At 41.3% G+C, this 17,887-nt stretch overlaps 1 protein-coding gene and 1 pseudogene across 4 annotated transcripts in view; both read left to right on the top strand.

Moving 5' to 3' along the window:
* Nucleotides 1-17,887, top strand: part of Pde7a (phosphodiesterase 7A) — a 169,077-nt gene that overhangs the window by 53,186 nt on the left and 98,004 nt on the right. The window lies entirely within an intron of this gene.
* LOC147824134 (small ribosomal subunit protein uS5 pseudogene) overlaps nt 1-17,887 on the top strand; it is a 63,572-nt pseudogene extending 45,685 nt beyond the window's left edge. The window contains exon 1 of the transcript XR_015442714.1: nt 1-17,887. This exon is cut by the window's left edge and continues 45,685 nt beyond it. The product of XR_015442714.1 is annotated as a small ribosomal subunit protein uS5 pseudogene (transcript).

The following is a 17,887-nucleotide window of genomic DNA, read 5'->3' as shown; positions in this document are numbered from 1 at the left end:
ATTCAGACTCCTTAACCTGATGACAAAATATTGCTTCTTCAGTCTCAATCCTCTCATCACTTCCAATTCAACTTTATACTTGTATTAAACTTCCTTTGCAATTCAGTTTTACTGAAGAATAATTTACACACAATATGATGAATGTTGTTTGTAAATCCATGTATTATATACCCCAGTCAAGATACAGTACTATTCAGTAACCCTAGAATGACCTCATGGGCCTCTTTGCTGTCAGTCCCCTAACCTCAGCCCCAGCCCTAGCCAACCACTTCTGATTTCCATCACTGTTGATGAGTTTTGCCTGTTGTACAACTTCATATAAATGGATCATATAGAATGTACTCTTTTCCTAGATTCTTTCACTTAACAGAGTGCTTGCGGGATTTATCTACTGCATGAAACAGTAGTTGGTTCCATTTTATTGCTGAATATAGTATTCTTTGATTGTATATGCCATAATTTACCCATTTATCAGTTAATGGATGCTGAATGTTCACATTGTAGTCATTTTTTAATGTATATTTTTACTTCCATGAGAGTTCTAATGGTGCCACATACTTGCCAACACTAGCTTTTATCTATGTCTTTAATTTTAACCATCCTTCTGGGTGTTTAGTAGTATCTTGTGAGGTTTTTTATATTTATTTGATGATTAAACATGTTAGGCATGCTTTTTGGCTTATTTGTACACCTATTTTGACTTGTCTATTCAAATCTTTAGGTTATATTTTTAAATCGTGTTATTCGTTTTACATTATTAAGTAATGAGTTTCATACACACATCTACAAATTGTGGTTACAAGTTCATTTTGTCAGATTTAATAGATTACAGACATTATTTGAATCTTTGGCTTGCCTTTTCATATCTTACTACTGTCATTTGAAGAGTAGAAATAATGAAATAAAAATATAAATATTTTAAAATAATGAAATGTTTGTCCTTTATTAATGTTTTTATGTCTAGAAAGCTTTACTTAAACTTTATGAATATGCTCTCATACTTTCTTAGACATTTTATTATTTTAGCCTTTACATTTGGATATTTGAGTTAGATTTTTGTGTGTCCTGGGATTTGGTGTCATGGTTTTTCTGTGATATGTTCATATGGATGTCATTTATGTTTATATTTAATTTTATGTTTTAATAGTTTTGTCTATTCACTTTCCCTTGGATTAGTTTAGCACCTTCGTTGAATGTCAGTTAAACATGTAAATGTGGGTCTAGTTCTGAACTCTCTGTTCAGTTCTATTGATCTGAATATTTGTCTTAATGTAAATACCACAGTATTTTGGGTTACTGTGGCTTTATATTAAGTCTTGAAATCAGGTAGTAGTAATGCTCTGATTGTCTTTTCATTCTGTTGGTGGTTTCTTTTGCTGTGCAAAGGTTTTTAATTTGATGTGATCCCAGTTGATTCTTTGTAATATTTCCTATGTGACTGGGGTTTTGTTCATAAAGTCTTTGCTTACATCTGTGTCTTAGTTTTATTTATTGTATCTTCCAGCAGATTAAGTATTTCTGTTTTAGTATTTAGATCTTTCATCCATTTTAATTTTTGTTTAGTACATGGTGAGAGATGTGAGTCTAGGTTCAATTTTCAGCATGTGGAAAGCTAGTTTTCCCAGCACCATTTTGTGTGTGTGTGTGTGTGTGTGTGTGTGTGTGTGTGTACTGCGGATTGAACTCAGGACCTTGCACTTGCAAGGCAGGTGGCGGAACCACTGAGCTAAATCCCCGGCCCAGCAGCACCATTTATTAATGAGTCTTTCTTCCAATGAAGGTATTTGGCCCCTTTGTCAAAGATAAGATAGCTGAATGTGTTTGAAGTTGTTTCTGCATCTTCTAATCTGTTCCATTGATCTTTGGAACTTTTTTGTTTTTTTTGGCCAGTTCCATGGTGTTTTTATCACTGTATCTTTGTAGTGTAACTTCAAATCAGGAATTGTGATTCCCCTGCCTTGCCCCTGTCTTGCCCCCTGCCTTGCCTCTGTTCCCCAAAATTGTTTTTGCTATTCTAGGTCTCTTCTGGTTTCATATGAGTTTTTCAGTTGTTTTCTCTAGTTCTGTGAGGTATGCTGTTGGTGTTTTGGTTGGGATTGCATTAAATCTGTATAACAGTTTTGGAAGTATGACCATTTTCACTATATTGGTTCTGCCTATCCAAGAACAGGGAATATGTTTACATCTGATATCCTCTTGGATTTGCCTTTTCAGAGTACTGTGGTTTCAATGTATAGGTCTTTCACTTTCTTTATTAGCTTGATTCCTAAGTATTTCATTTCTCTTGATCAGGTGTTGTTTCCCTAATTTCTCTCTTAGTGAATTTGTTATTACAGGAATGCTATTAATTTTTGAGTGTTGTCTTTGTATCCCGATATACTCCCAAATTTGGTTATTAAATCTTGCACTCTCTTGGTGGAGTTTTGAGGTTTTCTATGTAGAGTATCATGTCATCAGCAAATAATGGTAATATAACTTCTTCCTTTCCTATCCATATTCATTTTATTTCTTTCTCTTGTCTAATTTTTCTGGCTAATGTTTCCAGAATTGTATTGAATAGGAGTGGATATCCTTGTCTTATTCCTGATTTTAAAGTGGAAACTTTCAGTTTTTGACCATTTATTATGATATTGGCTGTTGGCTTGTCATAGATGGCTTTTATCATATTGAGATAAAAACCTTCTATTCCAATTTTCTGTAGGATTTTTATCATGAATGGGTGTTGGTCTTTGTCAAATGCTTTTTCTGAGTCTGTTGAGGTGATGGTGTGGTTTTTGTGCTTGGTTCTGTTAATGTAGTGTATTGCATTTATTGATTTGCATATATTGAACCATCCCTGAATCCTTCGAATGAATCCTACTTAGTCATTTTGTATAATCTTCTTGATGATTTGCTGTAGTTTTTTTTTTTAATTTTGTATCAGAAATTGAACTCAGGGCCTTGTGCTTGCCTGCCAGGTGTTGTGCCACTGAGCTACATTCCCAGCCTTTTGCTGTGTTGTTTGCCTGTATCTTACTGAGGATTTTGCATCTGTATTGATTAAGGAGATTATCCTGTAGTTCTCCTGTGATTGGATCCTTCTCTGGTTTTGGTATCAGGGTAATGCTTGCTTCCAGCAATGAGTTTAGAAGTATTCTATCTTTTCAACTTCATTAGAGTTTCAGAAATAGTAGCATTACATCTTCTCTAAATTTCTTGTTAAATTGAGCAGTAAACCTGTCAGGACCTGGGCTTCTCTTTGTTGCAGTTTTTAAAAATTATGATTACTTCAATTTCATTGACATTGGATTATGTAGAATTTTTATATGTTCTTGATTCAGGGTTGGTAATTCATATGTATCTTGGAATCTGTCTCTTCTGAGTTTTCCCTGTTTTTAGAGTACAGTTTCAGTAGATATTGATAATCTTGTGGATTTCTGCAGGATTTCACCTCTTTCCTAATTTTGTGGTTTTGGGACTTTCCTTTTTTTGATCAGCTTTGGTAAGGGTTTGTCTATTTTATGAAATCTATCAAAGAACCAACTCTGATTCATAGATTCTTTGTAGTTTTTCTTTCTTAGTCTCAGTTGCATTAATTTCTGCTGTGATCTTCAAAATTTTCTTCATCATACACACTTTGGTTTTAGCTTACTCTTTTTCTAGAACCTTGAGGTTCAACATTAGGTTATTTATTTGAGCTCTCTCTGTTTACCTGATGAGGGAATTCACCACCATAAATTTTCCTCATAAAACTGCTTTCATTGCATCCTGTAAGTTCCAGTATGTCTTATTGGTATTCTTGTTTAATTACAGAAACTGTTTAATTTCTTCTTTAATTTCATCTGTGACCCATTGGTTGTTCAGTGCAGTGTTATTTGATTTCCTTTTTTCCATGTGTTTATGCAGTTTCTTTGGTTTCTTTTGCCATTGATTTCCAATTTCATTGCACTATGATCTGATAATATGTGTGAGATAATTTCAGTTCCTTTGCAATTACTTAAGCATGTTCTGTGAACTAGTAAATGGTCTATATTGGAGAAAATTCAATGTGCTGCTGAGAAGAATGTGTATTCTGCCATTGTTGGGTGGAACACTGTAGATCTACTAAGTCCATTTTTTCAAAGGTTTGGGTCAGCTCTGATATTTCTTTGTTGATTTTTTTTGTCTAGTTGATCTGTCTATTTGTGACAGTGGGGTATTGAGGTCCCCCTTCCAATTGTCTTAATGCTTATCTAATTTTTCATATCCATTAGTGTTTGTTTTGTATAGTTGGGTGTGCTGGTATTTGGTGCATATATATTTATGATTTATCTCTTCCTCTGGGATTGTTCCCTTAACACTAAGTATGTAGTGACCTTTGTCTCTTCTTTGTCTGCAAGTTGAATGGGTACCCCTGCTTTTTTCAGGGTTCCTCTTGCATTGGGTATTGTTTTCCATTCTTTGACTTTCAGTCTGTGAACTTCTTTTTAAGTTAAATGTGTTTCTTGTATGCAGCATATTATTGGATCTTATTTCTCAATCCATTTTGTCAGTCTCTTTCTTTTGATTGGTAGATTGTGACCATTCACATTGATGGTTATAACTGATATGTATTGACTTATCCTTGGCATTTTATTATTTTCCTATTGTTTCACTTTCTTTCCCTTGTGTTTAATGGCTCACCTTGCCTAGCAGACTCATTCTGTTGGAATTTTTGAAATTATTGTCTCCTTTGTCTCCTTCCGAACTTTTTGGAGTGTTGGTTTTATGGTCATAAATTTCTTCAGGTATTCTTTATCTTGGAAGTATCTTATTTCTACATCAATTTTGAAAGATAATTTTGTGGGATATATCAATCTGGGTTGATGGTTGTTTTAGAGCTTGAAATACTTCACTTCAAGCTCTCCTTGATCTAAGATTTTGGGTTGAAAAGTCTGCTGTGATTCTGTTGGATTTTCTTTTATAGGTGATTTGTTTCTTTTCTCTAACAGCTTTTATTATTGTCCTTAAATGAATTTCTGGCATCCTGACTATTATATGCCTTGGTGAATATTTTTTCTGATCCTGGCAAATTGGACTTCTGTATGCCTCATGTATTTGTATCTCAAATTCTTTTTTAATGTTTGGAATGTTTTGTGCTGTTACTTCTGTGTACAGGTTTTTTATACTCTTTGTGCTATCTTCTGATTCTTTATTATTCCAATTAATCTTATATTATTAGTCTTCTTTGGATCATCTGGCAGCTGTTGGATTGATTTTTCATGGTCCCTGGCTATTTTTAAGAGGTTTTTCATTTGATGATAACCCTATCTTCTAGGTCTGATATTCTATCTTCACATTGGTTAACTCTGGTGTGTATACTACCAGTAGGTTTTTTTAATCTCCTGGATTTCTACTGGAATCTGATTTATGGAAAGCAGTTCTTTTCTGTGTTAGGCACTCAAGGTTTTTATGTCATTCCAAAACGCCTCTATTTTTTTTTTAATCTGTATCCACTCTATACTCACTAATCATTTCTTTCATTGTGGTCATCATCTTTTTAATTGCCTTTGTTATGTCTTTGTCAAGAGGCTTATTGATCTCTATTACCTCCACTGCTACCATTTCAGAGAATTCAGCTGGGTGGCTTTTGATCTCTTACACCTCAATGCCTCCTTAATTTGCCTTGAATGAGTGGGGATTATGGGTTGCATCTTGCTTTCATGTTTTTTCATGTTCTGTTTTTGTTGTTGTTTATTTGTTTTCTGCATTCAAGCTTTTAAGTTGCTTATGGTAGGTAGCTTTATTACTAGTATCCAGACCTCTTTAGGAAATGACTACTTTTCAGAGATGTCTTCTATGTGTAGCTGGCTTTTGGCTTTCTAGTTTGTCCCAGTATCCTGCCTCTTCAATTTATTAGAGATGAAAGACTGTTTGGCCTAGTACCTAATTCTTTGGTACTTGACTATAGTATTGTTTATAACCCCCAGACAAGATACTGGTATACAAGAAAGATCTATTAATCATGAGAACTATGTCACCTTGGCTAAACCAGTACAATAAGTAATAGCAATAGCATGAAGAATAGACTAGAAAATGACAAACTATAACTATTAATTTGCCACCATTTACTATAGGTATAAAATTTATAGTTATACAATAAAATCTAAGACAGATCAGAAAATTATATACAATAAATATCCATTCAGTAGAGTGATTTTTACCCTCTGGGGAGAAAATTTAAAAGGAATAAGAGGAAAAACTGGAGAAATAAAAGGAGATTGGAAGCAGGGCTTAAGGACAAAGGAACATTATGCAAGCCTTGGAAAACTGGTAAAGAAGACAGGAGGAAAGAAAGAAGGCAAAAAAAAAAAAAGAACATAACAAAACAAAACAAAACAAAAACAATGTTTGCAGTCACAAAAAACCAAAAATAAACAATAAAACAAAACCCAATAAACAGGAAAAATAATTAGAAATTTCTCTGTGATTTCAAGCCTGTGGTTATGTTCTAGGGTCTACAGTTTTGTGTTAGTTTCCAATTTAGAATGTGACTCTGCTCTCACTGGTAGACAAAGTAGGTAGTCAGAGCCCAGATCCATGCTAGATAATCTCAGCAAGCCTACAGTACGCTTAGGGCAGGGTGCTGGTTCTGGTACAGTACTTTTAAATCCGTAGAAGTTTATGCTGAGCCCAGCCTTTGGTCATGGGTTTGGGGCCTGAGCTGTTTACTTTGTAACATTCTGGATATCTTTTGCCTGCCTGACCAGGACTCCCTGACCCAGGATGTCTCCCATGATTGTCCCTCACCCAGTCACTGTGGGATTTTAACACTGAGAGCCCTAAGATGAAGCCAACCCCCAGATGCTCTGAGTCCTGGGTTCAGTTGGCCCCTCCCTAAAATGGTGTCCTACCAAGCACAGTGTCCAGGCACCACTGCAGTAACTTGGACTAGAGTCACTGATCAGCTGTTAGAGTGCACAGCATCTAATGCTCCATTCCACTGGTGCATGTCTCCCTGAAGCCCTATAGAGTATCATCTATTTTCACTGTGTCTCTCTTGATTTGATCTTCCTTTCTCTTGCCAGGAGCCAGGAGCCAGGACCCAGAGAGAAAGTACAGATTGCCCCTTCCTTTGCTCTGTGTTGTGGTCTGTCTCTTCACATCTCTGTGGGCTCTAATTTTCCCTTCAGAACAATCTTGGATCCTGGAGATCCACCTCCTTCCTTCTTTTATTTCCAACTTATTACTTTCCAGTGTCTGAATTCTAAATCTTAGAGAGATTGATTTGTTTCTCCTTATTGCTTGCTCTGCCATCTTTCTGGAATTCCATCTTTCGATTTTTTTGTTTCATTTTGGATGTTGTTTTATTTTCCAGTACTGGAGATTAAACCTCAGCCTTTGTCCATGCTAGGCAAGCTCTACTACTGAGATACATACCCAGCTTTGTAGATATGTTTACAAGGGATGTTGGTCTGGGTTTTGTTGTTGTTGTTGTTATATCATTGTCTCATTTTGGTATTGGTTGGTTTTCACCAATTTGATTTTTATGTATGCTGCTACAGTTTTCCTTTTCTTTGTGTTTTCCTGGTAGAATTCATTGAACTATTTTGACATAAGGATTGATTATTATCAGATTTAGAAAAATTTTTACCTTTATTGTTTCAACTATTTTTGTACTCCAGTTACTCTAAATGAAACCACTTGATACCAACCATTTTTCTTTTACTCTCCATTTTTTTCTTTTCTTTTCTTTTTTCTTTCTTTCTTCCTTTCTTTCTTCTCTATGTATCAATTTAGGTGATTTCTAATTGTTTTCTAATGTTGTATCTGCTTTTAAACCCCACTGTGAATTTTAAAAATTTTTAGATTTTATATCTTTTAGCTAGAGATAATCCATTATTTCTTTTGTTCTTTTTCTTCTTTACTTTTTTTGGTACCAGGGATCGAACTTGGGACCTTGAGCTTGTGAGGCAGGTGGTGGCACCACTGAGCTAAATCCCTGGCCCTTTCTTCTTTACTTGTATTTATTATTTATTAGTACATATTTGAATACATAATGATTACATTTATCATGGAGGAGTTTGTACATTTACATAACACATCTTATTTCTTTTTTTATCACCTTTCCCTCCCATCTCTCCCTGCTCACCTTGACTCTTGTTTCCCTTCCCATTTGAAAGAGATCTCCCTACTTTATATTATCTGTGTTTTATTTTGCTCTTTATTTATATTTTGGATATCTTGTATAAGAGAAACCATGCAGTATTTAAACTTGTGTATCCAATTTATTTGACATAATAGTATGGTCTTTAGGTGCATCCATTTACTTGCAAATACTTCAAGTTTATCCTTCTGTATGGCAACACAGTACTCTATCATGTATAAATACCATATTTTCTTTATCCATTCATCTGTTTAATGGATATCTGCTGTTATATAGACTGTTTTCAACATTTAGCTATTATAAATTGTTCTGTTTTAAACATGGGTATGCATGTAGCACTGTAATATGATGACTTTAACTCTTGGGAAGATACCTAAGCTGTATCAAATGGAATTTCTATTTTGAATTTTTTGAAGATTCTTTGTATTTATCTCCTTAGAGATTGTACTAGTTTACATTTCCACCAACAATGTAGAAGGGTTCCTTTTTACCGACAGACTTACCGATAACATTATTATTTGATTTCTTGGTGATAGCCATTTCTGAAGTAAGATGATATTTTCAGTGTTCTTTTAATTGGTATTTCTCTGATGGTCAGTGATGTTAAACTTTTTTCATGTATTTGATAGGTCTTCCACTACCTCAGCAGCTATTATGTATAGTAGCTGCCCTCTTCCTATGGTGCCTTGCCCCTCCCCTGGGTGATGTCATGCCAAGATGGTTGCTCCCACCAAAGAATAAACCCTTCCTCCCAGCATGCCCCTGGTCCCACCTAGAGAGTAACCTAATACTCGCTCACCCCCTACCACCTAGTGACGTCACCGGCTCCTCCACTCCCTGATCACTACCTCACTCAACCCCACCTCAGCCCCTACAAGCCCCACCCCAGTCTCTATAAAAGACTCCCTGCCCCAGCCATATTGCTTTTGTCTCTCCTTTGTTCAGAGACAGCCCGGCAGATCTATTCCCCTAATAAAGGCTTGTTGTGGCCTGGTCTGGTCTTGGTCTTCGGCACTTTTACCTGACATTTCTGGTGCTGTGACTCGGATGGTAGATGGTCCATTAACGGACGATCCCCCGCAGGACGGGGTTGATTGGCCTTTTTGGCCATCTCCATCGGACCAACCCTATCTGCCGTTGCCAGGACCTGCCGGGGCTTTCTACCTTTGCCATTGCTGACACTACACATCCACACCGGTCACCAATCTCTGGGTGAGTAGGCAGTTCAGCCTCCCTCTCGTTGGGTTCTCTGTCTCATTTTCTCTCCCTTTGGGGACTTCTCAGAAATCCAAGCGCTTGGTCAGAGAAACCCCCACGGGCCCTGGGCCCAGGACCGTGCCCCTGAGAGACGTCCCATTGGCCCGGCTCCTCTCGTTCTCTCCCTCTGGGAGACTAACTCGGAGATTGTCAAAGGAGACAAGGACACTTCTCCCCTTTGTCCCTCTCCCAGGGGGCTATCTCCTCCTCACCCACCCTAACATGGGAGCCCAACAATCCAAACCCCTTCCCTCAACGCCTCTGGGCTGCTTCCTGGCACAACTTAAACCCCTTGGATTGTTGGGACCAGACTTTAAGCCAAAAAGACTTGTTTTCTATTGTAATCAGGTTTGGCCTCAGTATAAATTAGATAATGGGTTTCAATGGCCTGAAAATGGCACTTTTGATTTTAATATACTACAGAATTTACACAACTTCTGTCAGCGCAATGGCAAATGGTCAGAAATCCCCTACATACAAGCCTTTTTCTACCTACGCTCTCGGCCCTCCCTCTGTCAATCCTGTTCTCCTTCTCAAGTACTCCTAGCCCAAGCCTCACAGTCCATCCTTCCCGATTCCACTCTTTCTGATTCTGACTCATTTGATCCAGCTGATCACTCACCACTAACACTTCCCCCACCTTATAAACCCCCAAATTCTTCTTATGTCTCATCCCGTGCTTCTTCTCCTCCGCCATCTTGTACCTCTTCTTTGTCTCCTTCCACCTCACCACATGGCCCTTCTCCTCCGCCATCTTGTGACCCTCCTCCTCCGCCATCTTGTACCTCTTTGTCTCCTTTCACCTCACCACATGGCCCTTCTCCTCCGCCATCTTGTGACCCTCCTCCTCCGCCATCTTTTACCTCTCCTTTGTCTCCTTCTTCTCCCCCGCCATCTTGTGACCCTCCTTTACCTCCTCCTACCCCATCCCCTACACCTCACATCTCCCCACCCCACACCCGTTCTCGCTATCCCACCCTTCCACCTTTAGCCCTGGCCACACAGATGCCCCTCCGAGAGGTAGCCGGGACTGAGGGCATTGTTAGAGTACATGTTCCCTTCTCTTTCTCTGACCTTTCTCAAATTGAAAAACGCCTAGGCTCCTTTTTCTCTGATCCCGATGTTTATATCAAAGAATTTCGCTACCTTACTCAGTCTTATGATATGACCTGGCGAGATATTTATACAATTCTTTCAACTACTCTCTCCCCAGAGGAACGCCAGAGGGTCTGTAGGGCAGCCCAGGCAGCAGCAGATGATTTTCATGCCACAGATCCAACTAAACTAGTGGGTACCCAGGCAGTGCCAGATACTCAACCTGATTGGACTTACCAGGATGGAGACCCAGGCAGAGATCTCCGAGACTACATGATTGTTTGTCTCGGAGAAGGCTTAAAGAGAATTTCACAAAAGACAGTTAATTTTGATAAAATTAGGGAAATAACTCAGGGACCCCAAGAAAATCCAGCACAGTTTCTTTCTAGGTTGGCTGATGCTCTTCAAAAATATACCAAAATTGATCCCACCTCTCAGGCAGGCACGATTGTTATTAACACCCATTTTATTTCACAGTCTGCCCCTGACATCAGGAGAAAACTAAAAAGGGTTGAGGAGGGCCCCCAGGCCACACAAACTGAGCTCCTCAATGTTGCTTTTAAGGTGTTCAATCACCGTGAGGAACAAGCAAAACAACAAAAAGTGGCCAATTACCAGATGCTGGCAGCAGCCCTACAGGGTAAACCACCGTCCTGCAAAAGGACATTTACTCGTGATGGGCCTCCTGGGGCCTGTTTTAAGTGTAATCAGACTGGACACTGGGCTAGAGAATGTCCCAATCCCAAGCCACCGCCTGGCCCTTGTCCCGACTGCAAGCAGACGGGTCACTGGAGGGTTGACTGTCCCCTTCGCCAAAGAGGTAAGAGGCCATCCCCTCCTCAAACCCAGTCAGCAGGTGTGGGGACGTCTCTGTCAGAGCTCATCGGCCTGGCGACGGAGGATTGACGGTGCCCAGGGTCATCTACAGCCCCCACGGCCATCACTCTCAATGAGCCCAGGGTAACTGTCAGCGTCTCAGGTAGGCCTATTTCATTTTTACTTGATACGGGGGCTACCTATTCGGCCTTACCACAGTACTCAGGTCCTACACATCCCTCCACAGTAACTATTGTGGGAGTTCAGGGAATACACTCAAGCCCACTAAGTACACCACCCCTAGCTTGTTCTCTGCTGGGCAGTACATTTTCACATAGTTTCTTGGTTATTCCTAGCTGCCCTACCCCCATCTTGGGGAGAGATATTTTAACTAAATTTAGGGCTTCACTCACCCTTCACTCAGCCAATTTAGACCCTACCAGTATTCTGCTGCTCCTGGCTGCCCCCCTGACAGATTCAACTCCCAATCTAACTTCACCTTCTCCTAGGGAGCTTTATATTGACCCCTCAGTCTGGGACACCTCTACCCCTTCTGTGGCTAAACATCACCCTCTCATTCAGATCTCTCTCAAAGATATCACTCAATTTCCAAATGTTCCCCAATACCCTTTAGCATTAAAACATTTAAAAGGATTAAAGTCTGTAATTACCAGTCTACTCAACAAGGGACTTCTCAGACCAACTCACTCCCCCTACAACACTCCTATCCTTCCAGTTTTAAAAACAAATGGTTCCTACAGATTAGTACAAGACTTAAGAGCCATCAATTCTGCCATACTTCCTTTACACCCTGTTGTTCCCAACCCCTACACATTACTGTCCCATATCCCCTCTTCTTCACGTTATTTCACGGTTCTAGACCTCAAAGATGCCTTTTTCACCATCCCCCTACACCCCAACTCACAAAATCTTTTTGCTTTCACATGGACTGACCCTGATACAGGACACTCTCAACAACTTACTTGGACAGTTCTTCCACAGGGTTTCCGGGATAGTCCACACCTCTTTGGACAGGCCTTGGCTACTGACCTCTTAAAGTTAAACCTGTCTCCCTCTAAGCTGCTCCAATATGTAGATGACTTACTTTTGTGCAGCCCCACCTTCACACTCTCTCAACAACACACGGCCTCATTACTTAATTTCTTATATAAAAAGGGGTACCGAGTCTCTAGGGACAAGGCCCAACTCTCCCAACTCACAGTACAATACCTTGGGGTTAAGATCTCATATCAGCAACGAGAGATCACCTTGGACCGTAAACAACTTATTTGGGACCTCCCCATCCCCTCCTCCAAGGCTGAGATCCTGTCTTTCCTGGGGCTCGCAGGCTTTCTCCGCTTATGGATAGCAAACTTCAGTCTACTTGCTAAACCCCTGTATGATGCTTCCAAGGGAGACCCAAATGAACCTATAAATAATACTTCTATCAAGGGACCATTTCTCAGGCTTCAGGCTGCTATCCTCTCTGCCCCAGCACTGGCTCTCCCAGATCTTCAAAAGCCATTCATTCTGTATGTCACTGAACGAACAGGATTGGCTTTGGGAGTTCTGGGACAAAACATAGGATCACACTTTGTCCCAGTTGCCTACCTGTCTAAACAGCTTGATTACACAGTCCGAGGCTGGCCTACATATTTACGTGCTCTGGCGGCCGCTTCCCTCTTAGCCCAAGAAAGTTCCAAACTTACCTTTGGCCAACCAACGACAGTGAAGTCACCCCACCGCCTACAGGACTTACTCATTATAGCCTCTCACACCTGTCCCCCTCTAGGCTACAGCTCTTCCATACCACTTTTATAGAAAACCCATCTTTCTCTCTTCAGTCCTGCCCCTCCCTTAACCCAGCCACTCTCCTTCCTGAGCCTGTTCAGACACTCTCCCACTCGTGCACAGAAACAATTGAAAACCTCCTTCCCTCTCTCCCTAATGTCTCCTCAGAGGCTATCTCAGACCCAGAATTCACATGGTTTATTGATGGCAGCTCAATTTCCAGCCATGTGCCTGGCCAGAAGGGGGCAGGATATGCAATAGTTTCTTTCACACAGACCATTGAGGCTAACACACTCCCACACAACACTACCTCTCAACAAGCAGAATTAATTGCACTCATCCGAGCTCTTACTCTAGCTCACAACAGGCGAGGCAATATTTATACTGACTCCAAATATGCATACCACATCCTACACTCTCATAACTCCACTTGGAGAGAAAGAGGCTTTATGACCACAAAAGGGACACCCATTATTAATGGACGTCTAATACATGCCCTTCTCTAAGCGGCCACCCTCCCAACACAAGTGGGGGTCATTCATTGTAAAGGACATCAATCATCTTCCTCTCCTATAGCTCAGGGAAACAACAGAGCAGATCAAACTGCCCGCAATATGGCACAACAATGTGTTCCCCAAAGCCAAAACCAGTTGTTAATCATTCCACCCTTAAAACCTAACTACTCTCCTCAGGAAAAGTCCAAATACATGAAAAAGGGTGCTACACTAAGAAATGATTGGCTTCTATATCGGGGATGCCATGTCATACCTGATGATCAAATAATTCCTCTCCTCACTGACATACATAACTCACTCCATATAGGAACCCAACCCCTCCTGCACCTTCTCAGGCCTTTTCTATACCACCCATCCTTAGCGTCACACACACAGACAATAACACAGGCCTGTCCCATTTGCTCAACCACCAGTCCCCAAGGTGGCTTTCAAACACGCACAAAGACTCACCAGTCCAGGGGACAACTACCAGGAGAAGATTGGCAAATTGATTTCACACATATGCCACCTGTAAAAAAGGTTAAATATCTCCTAACCTTGGTAGATACTTTCACGGGGTAGATAGAGGCCTTTCCCTGCAGGTCAGAAGGAGCAGCTGCTGTAGTTCATGTGCTCCTAACAGAAATCATTCCTCGATTTGGCCTTCCACGTTCCATTCAATCAGACAATGGACCTGCCTTCATCTCTCAGATCACCCGACAGGTAACAGAGACACTCAATATACAGTGGAAACTACACATCCCATATCGACCTCAATCATCAGGCAAGGTAGAACGAGCCAATGGGTTAATTAAAATTCAGCTAACTAAACTCTCAATAGAGCTCAAACAAAATTGGATTACCCTCCTCCCTTTAGCTCTCATGAGGCTTCGCTCGACACCACGAAAACCATTAAATTTAACCCCCTTTGAGTTGATGTATGGACGACCTCTCTTGTTTTCTAACTTACCAGACCCATCACCAGCACTTGCTGATTATATCCCAACACTTAACTATGCCCGTCGTCTCCTTCAAACTCTGGCTAACCAAACTCTCCCCTTTCCGGACTCGTCAGGTATTCTACATCCTCCTCCTCTTTCTCCAGGTGACCAGGTATATCTCAAGACCCTGTCCCCAAGACCCCTCCAGCCACATTGGGAGGGACCTTTCACTGTTTCATTAATAACTCCTACTGCGGTAAAACTCCAGGAAAGAGTCCCCTGGTTCCATCTTTCCAGGATAAAAAAGGCTCCTCCAGATTCCCAGATAAAACAGCCTGAACAACAATCTAACACTGCCAGATACTCCTCTATTTTCACAGGACCTACTAAACTCAGATTATTCCGTACTCTCACACAGATTCCAGAGGAAAGTTAACCTCTCTCTCTCATTGACATCTCTAACTTTATCGGCTCAAAATCCAATTGACTTTCCTAGGTAATACAGATGCACATCCTCTTACAGCAGCAGTTTCGGGCCTTCCTTGAGTGTGCTCTGGAAAACGTCGCTTGGTGCTCCCCACAGGACGACATCCCTGAGACAATCTTCCAGTGGGTAACAGACCTCTGGTTACAGGGAACACTAGCTGATTTTTCATGTTTTGAGATAGAGCTCTTTTCTTTTCTCCTCATTTGCTGTTTGTACACACACCTTCATCTGCCTCAAGACATTCCCCTTTGTTAGGGGACCCATGGGGTATTATGATTCCATATACACAGGGTCACCTACAGATATCCTCAGCCTTCTCTTATTAATTCTTTCGGGCCTTCTCTTTGGGATTGGGCTCACTGCCACTGCCCCAAGAGACTGGAAAACCATAGACAAATGTATTCTGGCAGCAATATACTACCTCATCATTACCCTCATTAGTATTATTGGTTGTCTACAGTAATTTATCAAGGGTAACTAACAGCTGTCATTAGGGCTCCCTCACAAGTTTTTTTTTTTTTCTCTCACGGTAACCTATTACCTAATTATCACCCTTCCCAGTATTCTTATTTGTCCTCACAAATACACAAAATGTTTCTTCACTCCTCTCTCCTTCCCTTTGACAAGACTCTTCACCATTCCATCATACACTACGGGGTCCACATCACAATTCTCCTAAGTGCCCTCATCTCCATCTTCCTCTTTCCTCTACATGCAGTTTCCATGGCCCCACCCTTACCCGTCAACCCTACACACATATACAATGACCTCCAATTGACTCACTCCTCACTTCCACACTATCTAGATAACATGCTCCAGCTAACCCACTCTCTATTAAATCAATTCAACCCATCTCTAGCCAGTAACTGTTGGCTCTGTATGTCCCTATCCACTGCTTCTTATACAGCCATCCCGGTACCTGCAAAAGTCTGGGCTACAACCAGTCTTACTTACCATCCTCAATATAAGATGGGAAACCCTTTACAGTTATTTAATAAACAGTCCCTCACCAACTTTCGCATCACTGATATGACAAGAAGAACACAAACAGGTCGTGCAGCCCAACTCCTTCAGTCGTACATGGCTAACCTGTCTCTATATGAGAGTAAGGAAAAGCCTATACTTGGACCTATAGCTGGTAACATCATCTTGAGCTTTCAGGCCCCACTTTGTTTTCAGCGTAACTTGTCCATGGGCTCCATGTTGGGACACCTTCCCTCTTGGAAGTGTAATTACACATTACAATTACAGGCCCCATCAGGTCATACTAACTACAAGGTCACCCAAAATGCCCCCTTTGTTCAGCCTGTCCGCTTCACTGGGGCTCCAAAAATTATGACACAGGGTCTTCTCAGCAAAGATTCTGGGTTTTGCAATGGTCGACATATGCCCTGCATGACTATACATCCCTGGACTCCTTGCAACACAGCCCCCTCAGTCTCAGAATGCCTCCTTATTCCAACATTTAACCATTCTCCAGAATGGCTTCTGGTAGATACCAGGAGATTCTTCCTCCAATGGGAAAATAAGACCAACAATGCCAAACAAATTTCACGCCAAAGACCTTTTCAACCCTTAACAGGTGCTGTGCTGGCAGGAACACTAGGAATATGGGAAATGGAGAATAACAAACTCACACATCTTTTCGACATACACAACCAATTCTGTTTACCCAGTCAAGGGATCTTCTTCCTTTGTGGAACTTCGGCCCACCTGTGCCTGCCAACTAACTGGACAGGGACTTGCACTCTAGTTTACCTCAGCCCGAACATTGATATAGCCCCCAATAATCAAACTTTATCAGTGCCAACAAAAACACAGGTCAGACACAAACGAGCTGTCCAATTAATACCCTTACTTGTAGGACTAGGCATCACTGCTGCTTTAGGGACAGGAGTAGGGGGCCTAGCTACCTCACTAACTCAATTCCAAACTCTCTCTAAAGAGCTAAGTGACAGCCTTAAAGAAATAGCTAGATCAATCACAACTTTACAGAACCAACTAGATTCCTTAGCGGCTGTCACTCTCCAAAATAGGAGGGGACTAGATCTCCTTACAGCAGAGAAGGGTGGTATATGTCTTTTCCTAGGAGAGGAATGTTGTTTTTATACAAATCAATCGGGTTTAGTACGAGATGCAGCAAAAAGGCTCACTGAAAGGGCCTCAAACATTGATCAACGCATGAACAATTGGGTAAATGAAAATCTCTTTTCCCTAAGTAGTTGGCTGCCCTGGCTCCTTCCTCTGATAGGACCATTGGTCACCATCTGCCTTATCTTACTCTTCGGACCCTGTCTGGTTCGCTGTTTTCAAAATTTCTTGCAGGAACGAATGAGGGCATTCACCAACCAGACAGTCACGGAATTCATCATGGCAGGGTACCAGCCAGTACGACAAATAGAAGAGGTCCCCACTTGCCATAGGCCTCATCAGATCCAGGTCTAGCCCCAATCTTCGCCCCTGGTCAGCAGGAAGCAGCTCCAGAAGAAGAGACCTTCGCCCAACTGTCATAAAACAAAAGCCTGGAATGATAGGTCTTCCACTACCTCAGCAGCTATTATGTATAGTAGCTGCCCTCTTCCTATGGTGCCTTGCCCCTCCCCTGGGTGATGTCATGCCAAGATGGTTGCTCCCACCAAAGAATAAACCCTTCCTCCCAGCATGCCCCTGGTCCCACCTAGAGAGTAACCTAATACTCGCTCACCCCCTACCACCTAGTGACGTCACCGGCTCCTCCACTCCCTGATCACTACCTCACTCAACCCCACCTCAGCCCCTACAAGCCCCACCCCAGTCTCTATAAAAGACTCTCCCTGCCCCAGCCATATTGCTTTTGTCTCTCCTTTGTTCAGAGACAGCCCGGCAGATCTATTCCCCTAATAAAGGCTTGTTGTGGCCTGGT

This window comes from Heterocephalus glaber, unplaced genomic scaffold (assembly GCF_053883595.1).
Source record: "Heterocephalus glaber isolate CG9 unplaced genomic scaffold, H.glaber_assembly_v1.0 deba00001553, whole genome shotgun sequence".
Lineage (NCBI taxonomy): Eukaryota > Metazoa > Chordata > Mammalia > Rodentia > Bathyergidae > Heterocephalus > Heterocephalus glaber.
Note: the sequence above shows the minus strand (reverse complement) of the source record. Positions and strands in the feature narration are given on the sequence as shown.